Below are 9,747 nucleotides of genomic sequence, written 5' to 3'. Positions count from 1 at the left end.
CTGTGGGATCTTCCCGGATCAGGGATCGAAACTGTGTCCCCTGCCTTGGCAGGCAGATTCTTAACCACTGTGCCACCAGGGAAGCCCCGGACAACTAACTTGTAAAAAGTTTTTCCATCTATTGAGTTGAAACCTGCTTCCTGTAGCTGCCTCTTCTTCGGGGAATTTTAACGGCGGCTCTCTGGAAACAGGGCTTTCTGGCAGACGAGCAGGGGGTATATTTGGGGACAGGTACCTCTCATCTATCATTTTCTAGCAAGTAGGGCCAACTCCCAAAGGATCCCTGCAGAGCCCCGCCTGCCCACCTCCTCACTCTCTCCTGTCTCGCCTGCAGGTATGTGCAGGAAAGGCGGTTCCGAATTGAGGAGAGGACACTGACAGCCTTCCAGTGGCTCTACAGCCCCCAGCAGCATCGCATCCTCAGCCGTGCCGACCTTGAGTCTCCCTCCAGGTAAGGGACCCACTGCCCTTACTCTCATCCTTCGTCCAGGCCCCTCCAGTTGGTACTTATTATATAGCCAGTCCCACACTGGTCCATAAACTCCCAGTGGGGAACCACAGTCCTCAGTGGCAGAGAGGCCTTCCAGGGTCTTTGAAAGAGTCTGTCAGCCGGGGTGCTTGTCAAGCCTAGAATGCACTGAGTGATTTGAGGCAAATCATTTTCTTTGCTTTCTCCTCCGTAAAATGGGTATGATCATATTCTCCCTGCCTTCTGTCAGAAGGATCATGAACCTCAAGTGAAATGATGCCTGGAGGTCATCAGCTGGTTCCTTTTATTTTATATTTTTGGCCGTACCGTGTGGCATGTGGGAATCTTAATTCCCGGACCAGGGATAGAAGCTGTGTCCCCTGCAGTGGAAGCGCAGAGTCTTAACCCCTGGACTGCCAGGGAAGTCCCACGGGTTCCTCTTTAAGAGGGAGAGTGGCTGGCATATTTGCTGGGCAGTCCCTGCTTTGACCTGGGTAGAGCCAGCCCTTCCTTTCTTGTCGCTCTCCTCTGCCATGCCAGAGAACCCAGCTGGGATCCTGAGTCCAGGTGAGGGGCACCCAGCTTCCCGCTCCCAGGCTCCTTCCCGCCCACTCTTCCTCCACACTATGGACAGACATGAGCTGCGTTAGCAGTCTCGATGGAGATATCCCCGGGAGCCCTGCAGCTGCCACATCCCTTCCCAAGGCTTCTGCTAGACCTGACCCAGGACCTTTCTTCCCACTTTCCCCATCAAAACTTCTTTGCACCAGCTTCTAAATTAGCAGGCCCCTTGAAGGCAAGAATGAACAGGTCTTTCCTCCGAGGGGTGGAAAAGAAGAATGGAAGTGATGTCATTTGGGGGTACACCACGTGCTGGCCAGCAAGAGAACAGGGACCATGCTCTTACTGCATCTCCCCAAACCGGCCCCAGGAATAAGGTTCAGAGATGATGGGAGACTTCACCTACCCAGACATCTGCCAGGAGTCCTGTTTAGCTAAGAGCAGTGCACGTGCTCTCTCTTGTCTCAATGACGATTTCTGAAGGTACAGGAAGCAGTGAGGGGACAGGTATTCTGGATCCAGTTCTGCCCAAAGAGGAAGAATTAATTGGATGATGATGTGACGTGACAGGAACCCTGGGAAAGGTGACTCAGGCCACCTGGGAACTCTTGATATTCAGGAAATGGGAGGTCAGACAAATGCCCTAAACTCTAGAGGGCAGATTTCAGATCATGCAGAGAAAAGGCCAAAAAGGCGCTAGAGCTTGAGGCAAGAGTATCAGGAAGGGCGCGGCGACGCGATCCTGAATGTACAGTTGTGAATGCTTGCAGGGACAGAGAAGGAGGCTGTCCTGGGAACATGCTGGTGAAGCACAGACATGAAGGGCACATGGTTGGAATCAGTTTCAGGCAACGTGCAAAGCCCTATTGTGAGCCAAGCACCATCTGACGTAAAGCAGCTTCTTCCTCACCTCCTTTCCTTTCGTCAAAAGCTCTCCATGACCTGACGTTATCTTATTTGCCTATTTGTTCATTGTCTGTGACTCCCCCGGAATGTGAGGTCCATGAGGGCAGGGCCTTTTCCCGCTTCTGTATCCCGAGGTCCTAGCCCAGAGAAGGAGCTCATTAATCAGGCACCAGGTGAAGGACAAATGAACATAATGCAGGCTCACCGGTAGGAAGGCTGGAAGGGAAGCTAGCTCCAAGACTGATGTGGGCCAGCTATACCCGCCCAAGATTACAGCCAGGGAAGAAGAGGACGGTGGGATCTCCTGCCCATGCAGGTGGCTCGAGGCTAACCTTTTTTGAGCCAAAGAACAAGAATGCTCTTCAGAGTCACAGGAGCCCAGTTGAGTCCATGGCGGAGGGAAGCAATCATAAGATAGGAAGGATGGAGTTATTCAAAATAACTTCAGCTTTCATACCTGGGAAGGCTACCTCCCAGGAGACTTGAAGAGGAAGCTGCCATAGCTCTGTGACTCAGCACTCAAAAAATTAACTATTATTCTTTTTTTTTAATAAAAAAATTGTATTTACTTGGAAGCATTCAGAATGTCAACAAAACAGCTGCAACTTTTTTTCTTTTTTTTGCAATGACAGAGTGGTATTCAGTTAACAGAACAATTATTTCGTATAAGCTGCATCACAGACAACTGAAGATGAAAAAACTACCATCCCCATATATAACTAATTTGTGCTGTGCACCCACAAGTACCTGCCTTACATTTCCATGCCAATTTACAACCCCCATACTGTACCAGGCAAGGTTAGTGGCTATTGAAAATACCACCAGGACAGGGCTATCTAAAGACACATTCGAGGGCTTCCCTGGTGGCGCAGTGGTTGAGAGTCCGCCTGCCGATGCAGGGGACATGGGTTCGTGCCCCGGTCCGGGAAGATCCCACGTACCGCGGAGCGGCTGGGCCCGTGAGCCATGACCGCTGAGCCTGCGCGTCCGGAGCCTGTGCTCCGCAACGGGAGAGGCCACAGCAGTGAGAGGCCCGCGTACCGCAAAAAAAAAAAAAAAAAAAAAAAAAAAAAAAAGACACATTCGGTAGTGTGTTAACTCTACAAAAAAAGACACTGTACAGTTTAAAAACAAATCTTACACAGCCTTACATTTCGATTTTTTTCTTTAAAAGGAGTGAGTTGTGTACAGGGGGGTTAAATGCTTTATAGACAAGAAAAAAAAAACTGCGCTGGAACCAACGTATTCATCATCACCCTCTGTATCTTCCTCCTCTTCCTCTTTCTTGCTTTCTTCAGCCTTGACGACTCCCTTGTTTGCTGCATCAGGCTTCCCTTTGGCTCGGTTTGCAGCAATATCCTTTCCGTACTTTTCCTTCAGCTTAGCAGCCGTCTTCTCCTAAGGCTGCTTGTCACCTGCAGCAGTGTTACTCCACATCTCTCCCAGTTTCTTTGCAACATCACCAATGGATAGGCCAGGATGTTCTCCTTTGAGTTTTGGACGACACTCAGAACAAAACAAGAAAAAGGCCGAAGGAGGCCTCTTGGGTGCATTGGGACCCTTGAACTTCTTTTTTGTTTCCCCTTTAGGAAGGATAGAAGTTTTCATTTCTCTTTCCTAACGGGCCTTGTCCGCCTCTGCCATGTCTTCAGACTTTCCTTTCTCTTTAGCTGACACGGTCTTCCGCCTCTCTGAGCACTTCTTAGAAAACTCTGAGAAGTTGACGGAAGCGTCTGGGTGCTTCCTCTTGTGCTCCTCCCGGCCAGTTTGCACACAGAATGCCTATGATGACATTTGGCCTCTCGGCTTCTTAGGATCTCTTTTGCCCACGCTTAATTATTTTTCCTCCGCGAGGCACAGGGTCGCCCAGTGCCCGTCCGGCTCTCACTTGCCCCGGCGCTATCTCTCTCAACTATTATTCTTATATCACAAAAGTTGTACTAACTTCTGTGTGTTTATGACGCGTCATGTTGTACATGCTTCGCGGGCATACATTGATTTAATCTTCATAACAATGCTATGATCTAGGTACCGTACTCCCCATTTATCAAATGACAAAGCTGAGGCGCAGGGTAAGTGGCAGTGCTTGCAACCACTATGCGCACTGCCTCTCAGAGAACGAGGCATGGGCCCCAAAGCAGGAGAGGGCGAGGGTAATTTTTATCAGCGCAGAGGAAATAAGTTCACGAACCATAAATAAGTGAGCTCAGCATCATTGCTGGTCAGGTTTCAGAGTCTGTTATTAAAGAGATGGTTTGGGGGGACTTAGAAAAGAAAGAGATAGAGGGCCAGCATCAGGGAGTGAATTCCCTGGGAACCCATCCTGCTGGGGGAAGCTTATTTGCTTTTCTGATTGGTCTTCTAGACTAGAAGGTAGGCTGGGGGTGGTAAAGCGGGAGACAGTGGTTCTGAGTTTCAGCAAGAAATTGTGCTTTTCTTCCCATCAAAGCCTGCAGGTGACACAGAGGAATGTGGGCTGGGGGAGGGCACAGCTAGGGAGGCTGACGAGTGGGCTGACCTTGCTGAGTCTGCTCAGTGTGTTCATGAGGGACTTGGTGAGGAAGGATGTAGACAGCGTGCCGGGGACATTGCCGATGGCAGGAACCTGGGCACCATCCCAACGGACAAGATGGCACAGTTGGACCCGAAGTGCCCCGGAGGCTTGGAGTCCAGGTCCAAGTCTAGAAGGTACAGTTTAACAGAAATAAAGGAGACAATCTTGTCTGCACCTGGGCAGCAGGCTGAGGGCATCAGCTGTCTGAGAGGTTCCAGTTGACCAGAAGCTTGGGTATGGCCCCATGTTTTAAGAAAATGCTCATGTCTTGGGGCTGCAAGAGCTCAGGGCAGAGTCCAGAGCTGAGGAGGAACGTGCTATTTTGTCTCAGACTAAGAGGAATGCTCTATCATTTCCTCATTTATTTTGTGGACAGAGATTGAGCATGTTCTTCTGCTAGTACCATGCTGACGTTACCCTTGAATGGCTGAGCAGGTTACATTTTGGGGTGATGGGCTAAGCTGCTGAAGGGACTCAGAGGGTGGGTTGGCCACCCGCCTTCCTTTTTGCTTTCCACCCTGCTCCAGGTCAGGCCCTGGGGTTACGATGCCTAGTCTTAAGGAAGACAAGGGTCCTGCCTCCAAAAGACACAAATTCTAGTGGGAGAGACAGACTATAGACGCATAGACAAGAGAATATCTTGAGATGACCAGAGTACTGAACAAACTGAAACAGAGCATCAGATAAAGAGTGACCAGTGGGTGTGTGGGGAGTTTGGAAGAGGTGGATGGCCTCTCTGAGAAGGTGACATTTGAGCTGAGTTCTGAAGGACTCAGGGGGCAGACCTATGGAGAAGCTGCTGGTGAGGGGTGTTGAATAAAGGCTGGGGAGGGGCACAGGAGATGGGAAGAGAAACAGCAGTTAACAAGGCCCTACCTCTGTTCCAGAAGCAGGAAGCTGTTGTGGCCAGAGCAGAGTGAGGCCATGGCCAGCAGATGGAAAGGATGCAGCTTTCCATGCAATTAAATGGAGGGCTTTTTAACATTTAGAGCTGCCCGAATACAGCGTGGGCTGCCCCTGAGGGACTGGACTTCCCATCACTGAGATGTGCAAGCCATATTCAGAGGCCGCCCTCCGTGGAGGTTAGGGAGGAAGACTCAAGCGTCTCAAAGGCTCCCTAGGGCACCCTTCCTGCCTTCAACCCCTTCAAGTTCAGGAACACACTTGGTTTGGCCAAAGCTGGGAGGATGGCTGTGCAACGAATGAATGAAAGCTCCCGGCTGCCAGGTCGAAGGCGGGGGGGTAGAGGGGGGACGACGACGACAGTTTCAAGGACTCTGGCAGTCCCTAAAACCTCCCACTTCCAAGTCCAGATAGCACTGAACCGCCTCTCCATCCCCACCGCACGACGAGCTGGCGAGAGCACCGGTGTCTTCCTCAATCCACCAGGGACCCGCAGATCTTTCCTCACCTCCGTTCCCCACCGGCCCGGGCCCCATTCTCCAGGAACTTCTGTGGGCCGGTGGGCTGTCCCCTCCTCCGCTCCCCTGGGTCCCTTGGGCGCGCCTGCCCCTCCCCGCGCCTTTGTTCCCGAGGAGCCGCCTCGGGCAGTCCCCTGGCGGCGGCGACTGGAGCATCCCGCGGGCGCCGCACCCCGGACTCGCCGTACCGGCCCCCCACCGCCCCCGCGCCCTCTCCTGCCGCTCGTGCCCGCCCCTCCGTCTCCCCACCACTTTCCGGCAGCTACGCGGCTGCGGCGCGGGGCGAATCGGGTGGGCACTGCCGGAACCGGGGCGCAGACTCAGGCGGCGGCGTCGTGGAGGGCGGCAGGAGGGCCCCGCCTCGGCCAGGCGCGGGCTTTCCCGCGGCGAGCGCGGCTCCGGCGGCCGGGGCGCGACTGCCAGGTGTGCGCGTGGCGGCGACGGCGGCGGCGGGCAGGGGGAGCCGCTTTGTGCCCGGCGAGCCGCGGCCGTGGTGCGCGCGCGCGCGCCGCGGTGACGGTGCGCGCGGCGGGGCGGGCGGCCAGGGCAGCCCGTCGCGGAGGAGGAGGGGGCTCGCCGCCGGATGGAGAAGGGGGACGCCGCCGCCGCGGGCACACGGGCCGAGAGAGCCGCCGCGACAGACTGTTGCCATTCCGTCCACGTCGAGGAGTGAGCCCCGGGCGCCGGCTTCACAGAAGGTCAGCGGATTCGGGGCTGGGTGGTAATCCCGTAGTCAGCAGGGATCAGGACGCGAGTCCGGGGTGGGACTGAACCCAGGGTGGAATTGGGGTGTATGTTGTGAGTGCAAATGCAGGTGTTTGCAAAGAGAAATCAGCTCGTGTGGACGCGTGTGAGCCCTGCGCTGCGATTCCACGGAACAGTTCAGCGGAGTGGGTTGTTTGGGAGGTGGGGTGACTGTCCTCAGACACCCCTACGGGTGGGTCATGGCGCACACGCATCCTGTATAGAGTGTGTAGCTGACCGAGGTGGAGCTCAGAGGTGGGGTGTTTACAGGTGGTGGCGAGAGGAAAAAACCAGGACCCCCAGGAGGACCCTGTAGCTAGGCTGGGTTGGTTTGTTTTTTTCCGAAAGGACATAAACCCCACCCCATGCCCACTCCAACCTGTGCCTGTTGCAGGGAGGGGAGAGGATGGTGGGGTGCTGTGTGAGAGGCCTTTGTGGACCTTTGGGGCCGGGCCAGCATCAGCCTGATGCTCATTTCTGGAGGCCCTGGGTGGATGAGCGTGGGATGCCTGCCTTGGGTGGGGGTCCAGGGCATGCTGGGTGTCCTGACCCGGAGCTGGTTCAGGGGCCCGTCCTTCTTTCTCCTCATCTGTTTTCTGTAGCTCCTCTACAGCCTTCTTAAGAAACCCAAGGGCATTTATATGCAAGTGGGGTTTGGGCTCTGAAGGCGGGGATCTACCTCTGCTGAGGGGCCCCCGTTGGAGCAGCCTCCATAGGGAATAATAGGGTTGTCCTGGGCTGGGCGCCAGCGCTCGCTGGTTCTTTTCATGCTTTGTGACCCTGGGGCTGTCCCTTAAGCCCCACGCGCCTCAGTTTCCCATGGAGAGGGGAGAAGGCACCGCCCCACTCCGTTCTTCCTGCTGCAGAGTGAGGAGTAAACAGAGAGCTCACAGCTGCCTGGGGCTGGGAGGCTGGGAGTGACTCAGGGCATGTGAGGTCCCCAGCAGTGTTTTCCCCCTGGAAAGTCCCAGCACGTCTTTGAGACCTGGGCAGGAGTTGGGGGAAGCTCTGCCCTCATCTCCAAGCGAGTGTGTTGGATTTTCTAAGTGTGGGTCAGGGTGGGTATCTTCTAGACCTGGATGCTCAGGCTTCCAGAAACTACCTCAGGTTCCTCCTCCTTTCTAAGATGTTGAGGAATGGAGGGCAGGGGGCAGGGTGTGGGGAGGATTGGATGGGATGGGGGACTTAGAGTCCCCAAATTTCTGGGCAGAGGCGGACGCTAAAGTTGAGTAGGGCCAGGGCACAGCTAGCTGGGAACCCCGCTCAGCCCGCTCAGCCCAGGCTGTTAGGCGATTTATCGGGAGGTGGCCTCAGTTCCAGAGAAGATGACCTTGCTGCTGCAGGCATCCCGTCCCCACGCCGACCATGATCCTGTCTGGATCAAGTGTGGCTGAGCCCCTGTGGTTCAGAATGACTTGAACCTCGAGGGAAGGGGACCCCAGCATGGATGGTGGTGGCAGCAGCAGAGCAGACCTGGGTTGAATCCCACCTCCACCACTGTCTGTGTTTCCACCTGTGTTTCCTCAAAGCAGAACCCGAGGATGCATTCTTTTTATCTTACTACCGCTCTGTCCTGGGAGGTCTCCTGAGAAGCCTTAAGGGATGCGTTTCAGAACTGCCCGGTTGGGGAGAGAAACAGGGACGTGTTCATCCATCAGCTCTGTTCCGTCCGTGGACATTAACTCTCACATGCTTCCAGGCCTTACGTGTGAGGTCCCAGTGGGTTCGTGTGGGCACCCCGCACTGCGGCTTCAAAGACGGTCCCGCCGGGTCCTCGAAGAAGCATTGCCATGTGGCTGCTCTCAAAGCCTGCAGGGAACCGGTCATTGCAGAAGTCGCTGGAGTAGGAAGTGGGACCGAGAGTGTCTGGAGTACGCCCTGAGGTGACCGACACTGCGTGACCTTGGGCAAATTTCCTATCTTCTCTGGGCCTCAGTTTCCTTATCTGGGGGTTATGGGTATTAAATAAACTACTATCAAGTTTTTGAACATGATGGTGTGTCCATAGCGAGAGCTCTGTGAATGGAATATTTCCGTATATTTGGGAAGACAGCACCTTCTGGGTGGCCCAGATATTCATTCACTTAAGTGGAGGAGGGGGCTGGATTAGGTGACCTCTAAAGAACCCCCTCCTCGTCAGAGACTCTTGGGCTCAGGGGCCAGACACCTGACCTGGTCATTTCCTCCTGGAGCTGTGGCCCAGTCTCCCAGAACCCCTGAACGGCTCTGCTTCGCATTCTGTGGATTGGAGACAACAATGCCAGCTGCTCATATGTGCCTTTCCCTGGGCTGTGTCCCCTGGAGGACATGGGAGCCTGGAGGGTGGGCAGAGGGGCGAGGGGAACAGGCAGCTCGGAAGCAGGTGTTTAAAGGACGGGTGGCGAGAGGGCAGATGCTGGCGTTTGGAGCTGCCAGATGGTCATGGGCACTGGTCTGGGCCACAGTCAGTGGGGAGGACAGGGCACAGGGGTGGGGAAGGGCGAGAGAAAATGAACAGGAAGGGAGGGGAGAGCGGGTTGGCAGAGAGTGGCCCAGAATGATGGCAGAACCGGGGTTGTGGAGTGAGTCGAGGATTGGGGGGTGTCTGGAGTGGCAGGGACAGGCTGGGCCGGTGGGAGAGCGACGGGGTGGTGTGAGGGAAGGGACAGCACTGGTTGAGGATTAGTTGGGGGGGCCCTAGGGCATAAGCCGGGGCAGGTATCCTACTTCAGGGTACAGTACCTATAAGCTCCCTTCTTTTCCTTTTTCCAGTGCATCTACCTGCTCCTCCTGGGCCACCACCCACGTTGGCAGGTGAGGTGCTGTCGGCAAATACTTGGGTCCCGTTGTGAGCGGTGATTGGAGAAGGCGAGGATGTACCTCTGCCAAGACCCGTTGCCATGGTACCACGGTGACCCTTGTCTTCCTATCCTCTCCCATCTCTGGGCAACGTGGCCCTCCCCAGGGGGAGGTCGTACAGTGGGGAAGGTGTCCAGCTGCCTCTTGCTTATGCAGGGGCAGCTCAGGCTGGCAATACAAAGGTCATGGTGTCCATCCTTTTGCCTTCAGGCAAGGTCACACCTAGCCTGGGCTGGGCGGTTGCAACAGCTACT

The 9,747-nt window shown here is 55.1% G+C and overlaps 1 pseudogene; it reads right to left on the bottom strand.

Moving 5' to 3' along the window:
- Nucleotides 1-3,023: 3,023 nt before the first annotated feature.
- On the bottom strand, nt 3,024-5,416 carry LOC116745501 (annotated as a pseudogene).
- Nucleotides 5,417-9,747: the final 4,331 nt, after the last annotated feature.

Source organism: Phocoena sinus, chromosome 20 (genome assembly GCF_008692025.1).
Source record: "Phocoena sinus isolate mPhoSin1 chromosome 20, mPhoSin1.pri, whole genome shotgun sequence".
Lineage (NCBI taxonomy): Eukaryota > Metazoa > Chordata > Mammalia > Artiodactyla > Phocoenidae > Phocoena > Phocoena sinus.
This window is presented reverse-complemented; position numbering and strand designations above follow the sequence as displayed.